Below are 16,236 nucleotides of genomic sequence, written 5' to 3'. Positions count from 1 at the left end.
CTCAGTTACATCTCTGGCTGCTGTGATATAAAACTCAGACAAAAGCAATATGAGGGAAAAAGGGTTTGTTTTGTCTCACAGTTCAGGGTTGTAGTCAAATGTGGCAGAAAATTCACAGGAGCTTGGGGTAGCTGGTGTCACATTGTACCCATTGTCAAGAAACATAGAACAATGAAAGATACTATTCAGTTCCCTTTCTTCTTTTTGTGGAGTTTAAGATCTCAACCTAGGAATCAGGACCACCCACAGTAAGTGGGTCTTCCCACATTAATTAACCAAATAAAATCAAATTAAAATAATCACACACAGGCACGTCCAGAGGTCCATCTCCCAAATAGTTCTAGATTTCATCAAGTTGACATTTAAGATAAACCACCACAGTTGAATTAGTGCTGGCCTTACCCTTTCTCTGTTAGAATGAGAGATTAGCAGATATACTGTTTGTTTTACATGAAAGATTACATCTTAATCCTTCTTTGTTCAACCTATTTCTTCATGAAATTTATTTTTTCCTATTTTTTCATAGTAGAAGCTGTTGATTTTTTTCACATGTATACTATTTCTTCAAGAATCTTCTGTAGTGTTGGGTTATTGGTCCTAAAATTCTTTTTCTTGAAATGTGATGTTTATTCATCTTTTTAAAAGACAGTTTGGCTGGATAAAGTAACCTCGCTTGGCAGTTTTGGGGCTTTTGTTGTTGTTATTGCTTACTTTCCGTTCTTGAAATATACCATTCTTTACTTTGGGGGTTTAAGAGTTGCTAAAGAGAGGATAGATGATATTCCAATATTCATGCCACTTTGAGTGAGTTGGTGCTTTCCCCTCATACCACTGTGATGTGATGTCATGCATGCAGAACCATGGTTCCTACGATATCACATGAGGTAATAGAGGTACTGCTAAAAACACTTCAGATTCCCTACATGTTTGATTTTGCAATTTGGAAGTATTTTCCTGGGCTGGAGAGACTTCTCAGTATTAATGAGCATGTACTACACACACACACACACACACACACACACACACACACACACACACACACACCTGCACTCATGCACACAAACAAACAAAATCACATGCATACACATGATATAAACTAAATATTACAATTAATAAACTTATGTGACTTTAATATTCAGTTACAGGAATATGAGATTATGACTTATTTTAAATATTCAATCTTCTCTACCTTCCACAAATTATCTTGTTTTAACATTCATACATTGAATATAGGCTATTTTATATAGCTATACATTTTTGCTGTTAATTCCTAGTCTTTTAATTAACCCATACTTCAGCAGATAATTGTTGCAAATTTTAAGCAAATATTGAAAGTTCAACCACAAACTACCTAGGTGGGACCCAGTAATGATGCCTTACTAAAGCAATATGTTAGCAATGTATAATAATTTACTTCAAGGCATTTTATTCAGAATGCATATACTTACAATCAAGCATGTAATTGTTCACTAACTTTACAACATTTTGGCTTCTCAATATTGTTTCGTGCTCAATAAATCCCTTGAGTTGTAGATTTTAGATATTGTTATTTGATTGCTTTATAATGTTTCTAACAAATGATTGAAGCACATTTTGTTCTGAGTATAATACACTAAACTTTCTAGGTGAAAATTTGCACAAATATTTTGTTAGGTTTCTATTGCTGTAATAAAATACCAGGGCTAAAAGCAATATAAGAAGGAAAGGGTTTATTTCAGTCTATAGTTCCATGTCATAGATCATCATCATACTGCATAAGGTCAGGAACTAAAGCAGGGTAGGAACCTGGAGTCAAGATCTGGAATAGGAGAACTTCATGGCTTGCTCAATCTGACTTTTTGTATACCCTATGACTACCTGCCCTGGGGAGGCACCACCCACCCTGGGATGGGCACTCCCACATCAATCACTAATTTAAAAACTGATCCACAAACTGGCTTACAGACTGATCTTATAGAGGCATTTTCTCAACTGTTCCCTCTTCTCAGACAACTCCAGCTTGTGTCAAGCTGATAAACATAACAACAAAAACTAGAGCACTGCCCTTTTCTTGTTAAGCAAGTCACAATGTAATAGTATGCTGAATGAGTAACTATACAAGTACTGACTTTGTCAAGCGCTCTCTTCATAGAAATGGTCCCTAGGTATAAATGAGCAGTGGCAATACTTTCAATGTTATGTGAGACACAGTTCTCTGGAAAGCAGCTGTGCAAACAAATAGAAGAGCCCTGGAAAACCATGGCACATTTGCAGATTGTTGATTACAACGCATGTCTAATTCAAGATATTTAGCTTATACAAAATCACGAAGGGGGCCGCAAAAGATAATTTGGTAGTTTACACAGTGCCTTCATTTTATTTGATTCATGTTTTCCACTTAACAGAACACCCTCAGCTGTCTGAATCTACAAAGATTAGATTTCAGTAATGCAGATTTTCTTCCAAATGCATTAAACTAGCTAATGCATATACATAGCATTTCCATAACAGTGTATATGACAATAGTCAAATGGTAATCTTCTAAAGATGAAATATCATCTTTTAAGATATCATATTTGACAAAATTACCAATATTAGTTTGATTTTGCAAATATAGGATGCCATTTTCTTGTTATGACAAAACCCAAATATCATCATGACAGGTAACATCTTCATTTTTGCATTTGTTTGTAGTTTAAGTATTATATAACATTTGCTGATCAAAAAGCAAAGCATCAATTACGTCCTAAAATGAACTAGTATTAATGTGTTTCTCTAAATTTTCAATAGTTTAAAGCATTTTACAAGGTTTGCCATTTAAAAGAATAATTCTTTCATATCCATGATTAATGATTTAAAATATTTTTATTTTATCTCATTAGTTGTTTAATCTAATAGTGTTTGTACAAACTATTCTAGGAAAAATCAAATTAATTATGAGTGGAATTAAATGTAATTTTAGTTATCTTCCTTACCAATTTTTACTTACTTATTTGTATTACTAACAGTATGAATTAGTGTTAGAGACATGGTTTTACTACATTGCCCAAAATAGCCCCAAACTCCTGGGCTCTCAAGGGATCATATTATTTCAGGCTCCCATGTAGCTTTGATTCCCTACTGTAATACATCAGAGTTCGTAGCTAACAACTTCTATTTTAAAATGTAAAAATTGAAAGATCTATGAGACAGCCTTACAATATTTCCTACTGGAAAATTTGTCCATTGATGCTTCAAAAATGGTTTTGCTTAGGCATTCTCCCTTAGCATTATATTGAAAGAAAATAAATAAATAAATAAGGGAGGAGGACAGAAGTCAACTTAGATTCCTGTCCTACATTTCATATATTTCTACTGCCAGAAAACCAGGTGATGAGCTATGGAGCAATACCAAATACAACATTCAGTACTCATTCAGACTTCAGCACACTGTCAGTTGGTTCTTTTTGTTGATCTCTGGTATCCCCTTCCATTGACATGAACATTCTTGTTGTTTCATGAGGAATTCTGGCCTTGCCCTGCAGTCCACATTCACAAGATTTGACTTCAGGCTTGTTCTCTGCAGTTCTGGATAAGAAGGGCTTTTTGCCACCCATGTTCTCTCACTCTGCACATAGAAAACTGTTGATTTCTGCTTCTCTGTTCTGAAGGATGAATACCCTTCAGAACCATCATGCCCTCTCCCTTCCTGCTGCTCGCATCTGTTTTTAGTCATGTCTGACATACCTTCCAAAGGCCTCCCCTCATCTTCCTGACCTTTCTCTCCCATCCAGATCTCTGCACTTCTTCTCCCAATTTGCACTCCATTTTCTTAACTCCCTTCTAAAACTGTCTTCTATTTCACATTCAAGATCATTGCTTTTATACATTCCCACACTTCTGGGCCTCTCAAAATTGTTCTGTCAGCAATTTTAAGTATTTGAGCTAAAACACGGATGCTACATAGAACAGCAGTGCCAAACACCATAACTTAATATAAACAGTATGTTTATGAACCTCCCTGGTACAGGCAACATATCTTCAAATGTATACCTAGCCAGAGTATTGAATATGTGTAGGAAAGGGTAAAAAATAAGGATTAAAATTGTTGAACTTGAAAATCACTCTTATGTACTATTTTCTCAAATTCCTTAAGCCAGAAGTATCTGAACTATGGGATTTGTACCTCAGCATTTTCTTAAAGCACACACATCTTTCCATTTTATGACCCAACCAAAGGGTCAGTTGTCAAAGAAATTAGAGTAATATATGAGGTTGGGTTATACTATATGGAAATCTCATGAAAACATGTTTTAAGTCCTTGTAATATGTGATAACTATTTGTATCCAGTTTCTTTATTTTAGGAAACATAACAAATTCATAAGCAACTATCATCAAACAGGAAACTAAACAACAGTGTTGAGCTGTTTGTGTTTCTGATGTAGTATTAGAAAGTCTAGGTCAAGCAGTCAAAATTAACACCATCTAAGCTGTTTTCTAACTTTATACTTTGGGCAAATTATTTAAGGCTGCCTCTTCATCTGTAAAATAAATACAATCATACCTATCTCATAAAAGTGTTTTACAGAGAAACCATGGAAGCAAAGAATTCTTGGCAAAACATTTAATGATACATGCATAATCAATAACTTGTTTTTAAAGATTTGTTTAATTGTGCTCACATGCGCATGTGCCCATGAGTATATGTGAGTGCAAGTGCCCTTGGAGACTAGAAAAAAGGACATAGGATCCCCTTAAGCTACAATTATACATCGTTGCAAGCTGTCTGACCAGGATGATGAGAATGCAAGAGCAGTGTCTGTTCGAACTGCAGAGCCATTTCTCCAGATCCATTTCAACAATTATTACCATAAACTAATCACCTATATCTCTGTATATATCAGAAATTCAAATTGTAAAAATACCTCCTTCATAATGCTCTATTAATTGGCTGTTTGTGCATTCTGTTCCTGGGAACTGAGGTAGTTTTCTATAGCTGCATATTTATAAGTTATTGAAACTTGTGAATATTTGAGTTGGGATGTATTTCAGTGCAAGAGTTCTTGTTTCACAAGTGTCAAACCACAGATGCAATTATTTTCACCCAAAAAAGAACAAAAGAAAAAAAGTGAAGCACTGAATAAGTAGTTCAGAAATCAAAGCAAAACTGAAAAGACTTTATAATAGTTTTATATATGTATACACTCGCTATATAATAATATACCATGTGCTCACATATTAATATAAAATGGAAATACAGTATGAAAAATTAACACAAGATATGTGGACTTTGGCTTTCCAAATATAGTATTGACCTTAACTGAAACTTTTTTGTTTTTCTCAAGAATTATATTATTTTAGTCTCTCACAACATTATTTAAAAGAAGTTTTCTTAACTGAGCACTGTAGCCCATACCTATATTTCTGACCCTGTGTAGGCAGAGGCTGGAGAATTATGAGTTCAAGGTCTGTCTGAACTACATGGCATGCTTAAGGCTAGTCTAGGGTAACCAGTGAAACTCTGTCTCCAAACAAACATAAACAAACAAATATTACTTACCCTGTCTTCCATTTTTAAAATAATCCTTTTCTATTTTAAGTCTAAGACAATTCTGGTTTGCTGAATTACAGAATGTTCTGGAAAGTCAATAGATCCCAAAGTGTTTATCTGAAGATTAAACTCATAAAAGGTGAGACACACAGGAAGGTAATAATGAATATTAAGGAGCCTAAAGTTAACTCAAGATAATTCTCACTCTGGATTTGCAATGTTTCAACTCTGTACAGGTAGTCCCAATTAATCTGCCTCTTAGAATCCATAATACAGGAGCAGCTTTTTTTCTCTAGGAACTTCTGTTTGTGTTAGAGATGGAACAAAATAAAAGGGCTTTACAAAAAGCCCATCTTCTGCTTCATATCATTTTTCAAAAATGTGTAGAAATATTAGAGCAATTATGAGGCTGTTGAAATTGAAATTGAAGAGTCTGATAAGAAAACATCTCTATATTCAAGAATTTAAACCATCATGCAATCAATAATAGAAATACACTATATAAATTGTATTACATTTTGGGGGGCCTGGTATAACAACTAAAAGAAAGAAACCAAGAAGCATGTTCTGTTTAAATTCCGTTTCTTTATTTTTCTTCCTACAACAGTAAAATATCTCTGCCTTTCTATTTCTCACTCTCTGCAGAAGCTACATTGTTTGAAGAGAAATGTGGGACAGGCACGTTTCAGACACGCTTGGCTTCCAAATTCAGACCTTGAAGAATAACAAGCTTTAATTGTTTTCTTGGCAAGAGCTAAAGATTAATCAGATATATCTTTAAAAAGAAATCACCTCTACACCTCCCTGGTGTCTGGTGGTTAGCTAATAGAAGCTCCTTTTGTTATCGTAATGTAATGTTCCTTCCTTTGAAAAACTCATGAACTTCTCTAGGCAACAGAAAGATAAATCCCGTCGTTTATTAAATTATACTCTCCTTTTCAGTCACCTTTGAACTCTTGGCACGGGTTATTAAGCATGGCAGCCAAAGCTTCTTTTTGCACCTGCAAAGGACAGTTGAATCTACAATTAAGGATCATTTCCTCATCTTTGAAATTCAAATAATGGCACTAAAACAGTGTAATATTTTCTATGTGCAGCTGGCCTGGCCATTTCCTGACATATGTGATGAAGTAACAAGATGACCGTGTAAAAATGGTACAGAAAGATGCTTAGATGATTTCTAGGTGACTCAAGAAAGGCAGACAGCTTCTAGATTTTAGGATAAGTATAGAATTGTGTAAACAGACACCCTCTGGAATGATTTTTAAGGGGAAGAAAAACAAAAGGTAGAGTTAACTTTTTCACACACAAATACAAATCAGGTTAATATTAATGGTACTTAATGTAAAACGTACTAAAGAAGATATTATTTCTAGTAACCAGAAGAGTGATTCTTCCAGAAGGCTTACATCTCATGCACTTCATCCTTCCCAGAGCCACACATTCTTTCTTTGAAGAATCCTCCTCACAGATGCATGGTTGCAAACAGAATGCTCACATTGAACTCTTCTAAATTCTCCCCACACACATCTTTTGTAATGCCTGGGGAGTATATTTAGTATCTCTGTTAATTCACTGGATGCACTGTGATGCCCACTCCTTGATTTTTGTTGTTGCTCAATGCTTTTCCAGATAATTTAAAGAGGAACTTCTTTTAAATGCAAATCCTACTTCCCGAAGTATCATTTTGTAGAAAGCTTTTTTCCTTCACTCACATTATCCCTGATTTCAAAATGTCAAATGCAAAAGGGGTGGTCAAAGATTCATAAGTATAAAGAATTCACAAAGATTCATATAAGGGATTCACAAAACAGCTGTGTATTTTCTCCAGCTTGGTTTTACACCTATCACAAACTTGAGATCCATAAAAAGTCTCAAATGTTCAGTTCTAGTTTGTCATGGATTGATAGAGAAACTGAGTTTCAACATGATTATATGATGTGTACAGTTTTCACAGTCAGAAAAATTGATTTCCAGATCCTTCGTTGAAATAAATACAGGAATAATTAATGTGGAATTCAGTGTCAATAAGGAGAAGTAAAATTTAAGATTACTTAAGTAAATGTCAGGTGTTATTGAATTTGATGTTAATAAATGGGTCTGCATGGTGGAACATGCCTGTAATCCCAGTATTTAGAAGGCAGAAGCAGGAGGATTGTGCATTCAAAAACAGCTTCAGATGTGTACCAAGAGTAGGGCCAGAATGGGGGACCACATAAAACTCTGAAGATGAAGGATGAGGAGAGGTAGAAATAAGAGAGAGGAGGGAGGGAGGTTATGAGAGAGGAAGGAAGGAGAGAGAGAAAGGAATGAATAGAAAGAAGGAATGAAAAAAGGAAGAAGGGAGGGAGGGAAAGTGAAAGGAAGGAAGAAAGGAAGGAAAGGATGGGGAGAGAGGCAGGCATAGAGGGAGGGAGGAAGGGAGGGAGGGAGAGAGAGAAAGGGTGGAGAAAGACATAAAGAGAAGGAGAAAGAAAAACTATGAGGGGAGGTGATAAACAAGGCGGTATAAGGAGCTGAGAGAAGAGAATGACCATTGCATAAGAAAACAGGTATTAAATATTGAAAGAGTTTGTGGGGACAGTATACAAATCAGAATCTTAATTGAAACAGACATTTTTAACACCAGGATAAGTTCAACCAGTAAAAAATTAATGTTTGATAACAAAGATTAAACATCATATTTTGTGCCAAGATTATGTTAAATTAGAATTTCTGGCATTAAGAAACAATTTTGACTCAGAAAAAAATGCCAGTTTGTCATTTCTGATAATAACATGTAAAAAATGAAATGAGATGCAAGGTACTTATATCTTTATAATAATGATGTTATTAAAATTCTTTTTATTGTCTGTGATCATGCGGGTATTGGCCAATTTTCTAATGTCTGCTTAGCTCCAGGTAAACAGAAAATATAGTAATTTGCATTTAACTGAGGACCGTATGCAATGAATTCTGAGATACATGTCACTAATTGAGTAGAGCCATTAATGGAATATACTTTGTTCTCTGATAATGGTCCTCTAATGAGATAATTCTGAGCACCTCAAAGCAGATTGAGACTACTGAAGAGGAAGGCAGAAAAACTGGTCCCCAACTCTCATTTCATTAGAATTCATTTAGTTTACAACAAAGGAAGTAAGTGTGAGAAATTATCTTGACATGGACTTAAAAACTTAGAAAAGGCATCATTTTGGCCTGATAATAGAAGAGCACTCATTGTCTTTTGCAGTTACTGAACCAGGAAGACTTTAGATAAATAAAACTCAGCATATTTAATTTTAAGACAGTAAAAATTTTCTAGTCCTGGCACTAAAAATTTGACTGGAAGGTAATGTACTTCACACTTTCTTATTTAAAATTCTGTTCACAATCAAAACAAGTTTGCTGCGAGTTTTTAAATACTGACCAACCATTGTATGAAGACGGTTGAGATTCCATTTGAACACTAGTATGAATACCATGGATTCAACTATTTTTGGACTTTGTTGTTGTTACACTGTATTAGGTGACTATTGGGGTAGAGCAAGCTAACCCCCCTGCTCACCAATGTGCTATCAAGACCAGATGAAGTGTCTCCCCCTCCCCAGACAATCAGGGAGCATTTAAAAGAAATGCATGCATAGAGATAGAGCTTCCAAAGGCTCAATGTTGTTTTGATTATTTTAATTATGAACTTATGTTATGTTTATTTTCTTTTCAAATTTATACACTTTCGCATTTTTATAATGAAATTTAGAATTTGTTTAAATTTCAGGAAAGGATTATGCTTAATGAAAAAGCATCCTGTTGGCTTGATTGAATTCAACCATCATTTAGACGGTGAAATGTGGCCAGAGTGATTTGGGGGTATCAAAAAGATATTTCTAAAGGGGAAGAGTTTTCACTTTATTTCAATTTATGTACTCTTGTCAGACTTCTGGAGTTATCTTAGTAGTGTGTCACTCGACCCCTCTAGTTGGAAACGTCCCTTAATAATCATCAACTTATAATTTCATTTAATCCAGTATTTTAGTCAGTGACCTTTCATTCCTTCAAATATGTTACCACTTAAAATTCACAAAATATTTTTGGCATTTGGTACTGCATATTGCATAAAGTGTTTATGAGGTTTAAATGTAATGCATTCCATCTTACTAACTTGGGAAAGGTTGTTCAAACTCTAAAGATTTTTAGTAAATATGGTTTTCTTCTTTCTCTCTTTTTCTCTCTCTTTCTTGCTCTCCTCTCTCTCTCCTCCCTCCTATCTACTCTCCTCTTTTCCTCTCTGTCCTCTCTCCCCCTCCTGTCTCTTCTCTCCCCCTCTCCTCTCTCTCTCTCTCTCTCTCCCCCTCTCCTCTCTCTCTCTCTCTCTCTCTCTCTCTCTCTCTCTCTCTTGCTCGCTCTCTCTCTCTCTCCCTCCCTCCCTTCCCACATGTCACATATATTAAAATTTATCTCAAAAAGTCATTCTTGAAGAAAGAGTTCAACAAGAGAGTTGTGAACAAGAAAGTAATGAAGGATAAATCTGATCAAACTGCATTATATAAAGAAGAAAATTGGGAAAACTAGAAAACTAGAAGTAGGAATTTACCTGGGGAGAGGGAGGGCAGAGAGATAAATGACACTAAAGATGTTTGAAATGTCTACAGGAATTATAGTGTGTGTGTGTGTGTGTGTGTGTGTGTGTGTGTGTGTGTGTGTATGAACTTATTATTACACTTGAGATGATAATGCCATCCCAAGAGCCACACATTGTCTCAATGCCAGACATGACAAACCTCCCATTGAGTTGTCTGGGGGAGTTAGATAAACTCCAAAACAATATAGGCTACTGCCATTACTCTTGGTTACCTTGAAGAACTTAAAGTTAGAGCCCTATTGCTGAAGGACATCATACCCTTCTGACATGGGAATTGGATAAGGAGCTAGAACTAACCTGGATGGAAGCACCCACCTTATGGACCAGCTTTCATAGCACCTTAGGGCGTTATGGAAGCTGCTAAGGTGAAAAGATAATCAGTATTCCTACCCAGCTGTTATGCCTGTGAACCACAACAATGACCAGCATGGTAAAATATCCCCAATGCTGAAACAGTGGCACTTACACCATAGGGGCAACCAACTCAACCGTAATCTAATTAGACTTAACATCTACTTAACAAAAGCAAATTCATGCCTGATAATGTAAACCTAGCCAACTACACATAACTGGTTAGGTGATACTTCCTGGAGGAAAACTTATTAATGCCACTTTCCTAAATCAGTATAATCTCTAACTCCATTCTATATGTTCTTCCTTATATTCACAGATAAATATAGTTCTCACCTCTTATCAAAGAAGATTCTTTTTGCAGAATATGGAGGCAATTACAGAAATCTGCAACTGTACAAAATTCAAATAACTACTATCCATGGAATAACTAACTCCATTTGATATATCTACAACACAATCCCTGCACCTAAGGCTCTGGGACCATCATAGAAGACGGTACAGAAAGACTGTAAAAGTCAGAGTACCAGGAAGTCCTCTTTTTACTCTACATATTGCTGCAAGTGGCATCAATGAAATCTCAACAGAATGGGTGCTTAAACAAGACCTGTAAAATGACAACACCAGTTTACATGCTGACATGGATAGGAGAAATTCAGTGGGTCTGAATGCTTAGATGCAGAGCTACAGGCAATTAATGGATGTAATTTAAGAACAGGAAAAGGATATTCTATAGGAACAGCACCTCTTATAGTTTATCCAATCCTGAGTGGTCAGTGCTAAATACACACATATGAATGATGCTAAATTAACTACTCAGTAGGCAATATATATATATATATACATGTACATGTCAATAATAATAAGAAAGGTCATGAATTTGAGAGATAATGGGGCAGTTGGAGGAGATAATAAGGGATAAACATGGTATAAAAACAGTACTCATGTGAAATTCTCAAAGAAAGGAAAAATACATTGTATAATGTATAAAATTGTGAAATAATTAAAGGTTTAATTTTAATCAGTTTTAATTTAATTAATTTTAAGTTTTAACAATCAATTAATATCTTAAAATGTTTCTTGTGACTAATAACAATCAACTTTTACATGGCAAAAAGAGAAAACAAGAATGTAAATATGCATGCTACTGCATCTTGTCACTCCTCCAATCTTACATTTTAGAACTGTTATTTGATATATCTAATATTTATACAATTTTGTTCTGACTGAGATGTTTTGGGTTGAATCAATAGAAAAAATCTGCGCTCAAAAAAAAGATATACTATCAAACATGACAAAATGTTTAAGTCCTGTAAATTTATAAACGATTAGGAATGACCACAAGCTAAGATCTTGAACTGCAGACATCCATAGGAACTACACCAAAGCAGGAGCAATGACATCTAAGAACAGCAGTGACAGCTGTGCAGATATCACCTCCATGAGGACCAGGAGCAGCAGCTACCTGCACCCCATAGTGGCTGTGCATTTATCTATTACATGATACTTTGATAACATAGGTGGCATCGTGATTCATAGAATTCAGAATCCTCACACTCTGTATGAATCAAGTCCCTCAGGAGAAGATGGAAATGGCAATGTCACTGTGATGTAGCTGCCATGGAGACTTCATGATTCTTGATGTTAAATTCTGGTCATGCCATCTACCCAGCAATCAATAACATATTTTTCTGTTCAAATCAATGAGTTTTGCACACTTGTAATGAAGAGTTAATTAACTTGTAGAGTTAATTGTTCTATTTAAATATTGTGTTCCAATAAGTAGTTAAAATTGATTTTTTATATTAAAGCCAGTATCAGTCAATTGTTTAAATGAAACTGCCTTGTCCACACAAAGCATGGATAAAGGAAGAAGGGAGAAAAAAGAAAAACTAATTATTAAGAAATGTAAACTATCCCAGTTAAGCAACCTACATTTAAAATAATATAGCAAGTTCCATCCTACCACTGCTCCATAGGGTACATTATGTAAAATAATGGGTGACTCAAAAAAAAGTGGCACAAATGTTTTACCACAAAAAGAATGTATTATGTATATAATTTGTGGGTGTCAAATGAAAATATAATACCCAAGTCATTAAATCAAATGCCCATATAAGTATGTTTGCTATGTAGAGAATTTACAAATGAAAGAAAAAAACTATATGTTATGTTATATTAAAAAGAAGAACAAATGCCTGACCAGCAATTACAAGAATTCAACTGCATAAGACAAAAAAGAGTGGTTGATGACCTGGTTTATGGTACCTGGCATGAAATAATGTGGATCAGGATCCAATCAGAAAGTGATTGGTTACTGCCTGACTTTGCTTTTCTGTTGCTGTGATAAAACATCGACCAAAAGTAATTTAGGATTGGGTAGTTTTATTCAGCTAACTGCCTGTAGCCTATATCAAGACAAGCCAAAGCAGGAACTTAAGCCAACAGTCTGAATAAGAAAACATGGAGGAATACTGTTTACAGACTTGCTTCCTCTGGCTTGCTCAGCCCTATCTAAAAGCCAAGTCCACCTGCTTAAGGATGGTATCACCCATAGTGGGCTGAGCCTCCCTATATCTCTAGAAATCAAAACTATGTCCCAGTGACTGGCCTACAAGCTGGCTTGATGGAGACCATTCCTCAACAGAGATTCCCTCTCCCACAGTGACTCTAGTTTGTGTCAATTTGCAAAGTCTAAACCCCTAAAACTACCGTGCCACTGCTGCACAGTGGACACATCTCTTCAGGCAGGTGGGTATTGATAGATGAAATTAATACATTGGTAAATGTACACAATTTTCAAAAATAAGTAAAAGATATTATTTTTAAACTATTGAATACTAGGGGAAGAAGAAAAGCAAATGCCCATGCATTAGTAATCAAGAGTATTTAAAAATAACCAGAAAATACATTAAAGTAGTTCAATAAAAACTATTTTATATTTTTGGTTGTGAGCCTAGCCTTCAACAGCTGAGCTATCCCTCCAGGGTAAGAATAGAGGAGAAAGGGATGGGAGATACCATAAAAGAAGGAGACATTATAAGTTGGAAGAGAGATCTGGCACTAGTGAGATCTTCACAGATCTACAAGAATGACACCAGCTGGCATTATGGCTACTTTAAATGCCTTCCCGTGATGGTGAGAATGATGACTGCCTTATATGCCATCCTAGAACTCTCATCCAGTGGCTGATGGAGAAGGAGGCAGACACCCACAGCTGTGTACCCAATTGAACTCCTGGAACCCACTTGTAAAGAAGAGTGATGACCAAGGGAATCGGGATCGGGATGGCGAGGACCACAGGCGCAGCTGACCTAAACAAGGGGCATCACATGGACTCCAGACTGATGATTGGGAGACAAGCATGGGACTGATCCAGACATCCTCCCACAGAACCTGGATGACAGAGTGGAGGCCTTGGAAATCTGGAGAGTGGAGCAGTATTTATTCCTAGCATACAGAGAGATCTGGGAGCCCATGCCATGTGGAGGGATGCTCTCTCAGCCTGGACATATGGGGAAGAACCTGGGCCTTTCCTGGGCCTTTCCTGGGATGATGTGATGGACTCTGGAAATCCCTCATGGAGGCACTAGCCCTCCCTGGGGTGTGGAGGGGGGATGGAGTGGGGGTGAGGGGTTGAGAGGCTTGGGAGGTATGGAAGGAGGGGAGGGAGAAGGAACTGAAATGATATGCGTAAAAAGTTAAATAAAAAATATGGAAAAACTATTTTAAACTAAACAAATTGTGCTCTGAAAATTAACATTCAGTTCCCATGATGACCTGCATAGACAAAAATCCTTGTCATGTCTGATACTGATTTAATTCAGCATAAAGATTTTTAACTTTTCTTAACAAATATTCAAACCCTAAACTTGACCTTATACCTACCCTGCTTCCTCATTTAACTTCAAAGACATGAGACTTCGTGGCAAGTTCAGCACTAACTTAGAACTAACCCATGGGATAAAATGCTCTACACCCATTTGAAGAAAAGTTTTCACAGAATAATCGTTGGTGAGGCGTATGAATCGGGCCATATCACGTGATGTACACAGACTCAGACTCGGAGCCTTAGCGTTCGGTAAAGAAGGAAAACAGTGAAGCGATAAACCAAAACCATCTCTGTCTGACCGAGAAAGCTTCATTTCACTTTCTATCTTGTACTTGTTCCCAAACTGGTTTGTGTATACGTGGGAAATTTTGTTCTATTCTTTTTTCCTAGAACTGTTTTTATTGGGCATATTTAAGATCTATAACATGATACTTTGGTGTTCTGTGATACATATGCACATAGTCTTGCAAGGTTCAGCAAGTTAACACTATCACAAAACTATCTTCTGTTTTCATGTGCATTAGAGTGCTTAAGAATCTAGTCTCATGCAAACAATTATATAACACATTTATATTATATATCTTTTAGTTACAGTCAGCATATATTTCTTAAGTGATAAACTTCAGATATATGATAACGAATATGTTTCATGCTTGTATTTCTGCTTACACATAGTATATATGAATTTTCATTAATTTTGAGTTATACAGAAATTAACTGAAATAAGAAATTAATTTCTAAACTTTAGAAAAATATTTTTCTTGGTAATGGAAACCCTTTCCTAAAACATTCTCCTAAATTAAAACAATTGTGAAAATATTTAGTGGCTGTGGCCACTTGTCTGATTTCTGAAAGTATGAGTTTTATAAACTAGTATAGCTTACTTTTCCTGCAAAAAATGACATAGGAATGAATCTTTTAAAATGAGAAGGCATTGCAAATGTGTATAACAGTAAAAATAAGCTACTTATTAATTCATACAAGTTATAGAGAAGTAGAAAGATAAATACCTGGTAACTTAAACACACTCCAGAAGTAAAAAACCTTGTAAGAAAAAATTCACAGTTAGCACTAGGGAAATTACCCATTATATTTTGTGTATGTTTAAATATTAAATGAGATATCTAAATGAAAATGTATATTTAGTACACTGTGATACAAAGGAAATACATAGAAAACTAAATCATAGCATTCTTATTCATATTATTTCAAGATATTTTACTCATTTTGCTTATTGATGTTTTTATTTCTCACCTACTTAGTTTGCAAACATTTTGGAAAAGTTTATTCAGTTATTTACTGAGTGTGTATATTTAGAGCCTTCATATATTTACATGATAATTACACTGTTGCTGTTTTTCTATTTTGTTGTTGTTGTTGTTATTGTTTTGTTTGCTGTTGCATTGTTTTGTTTTTTCCTTTTGCTTTGCTGTGTTGGGTTTTGTTGGAGACAGGTCTTTCTATGTAGTCCTAACTGTTCCGAAACTTGCTGTGTAGACCTGACTGACCTCAAATTCAGAGAGATCCACCTGCCTTTGAACACATGTGCTGTGCTTAAAAGTATGTGCTATCATGCTCAACTACTCTTTTTCTTAAAACCGGTCCCTTAATAGCTGCTTCACTTTTAAATATTTTTATAACTTTATATTCTAAGAATTTCAAGTTAATTTTCTTTTCTGTTCTTGGCATAAGCTCATGCTATAACTCATGAAGAATTTCTATGTCTTCTTCATATAATCAAGTGGTGTTTTCTAACTCTACTCTGAAAGTCCAATTATTATCTACTATCCAAAGTGAGATCAGTTCTAGCCTTTGTCCAACAGGTGCAGAGATAGATGGGGTTAAGTTGGATAGCTTCATTGTTGTTATTGTCTGCTTCATGGATTGCTTATAATTAAATTCATGATTTTATAAGTCTATTC

General features: G+C 35.4%; 1 protein-coding gene across 4 annotated transcripts in view; it reads right to left on the bottom strand.

Moving 5' to 3' along the window:
* Positions 1-16,236, bottom strand: part of LOC101826278 (casein kinase 2 subunit alpha' interacting protein) — a 146,326-nt gene that overhangs the window by 53,825 nt on the left and 76,265 nt on the right. For 3 of the 4 annotated variants that reach the window (XR_005878890.1, XM_040750605.1, XM_040750604.1), the window contains exon 3: positions 15,325-15,358. The exons of the other annotated variant lie outside the window; for it this stretch is intronic. The gene's annotated coding sequence lies outside the window, so the exon portion shown is untranslated. The remainder of the gene's footprint in view (positions 1-15,324; positions 15,359-16,236) is intronic. 4 annotated transcript variants of the gene reach the window in all.

Source organism: Mesocricetus auratus, unplaced genomic scaffold (genome assembly GCF_017639785.1).
Source record: "Mesocricetus auratus isolate SY011 unplaced genomic scaffold, BCM_Maur_2.0 Super-Scaffold_100008, whole genome shotgun sequence".
Lineage (NCBI taxonomy): Eukaryota > Metazoa > Chordata > Mammalia > Rodentia > Cricetidae > Mesocricetus > Mesocricetus auratus.
This window is presented reverse-complemented; position numbering and strand designations above follow the sequence as displayed.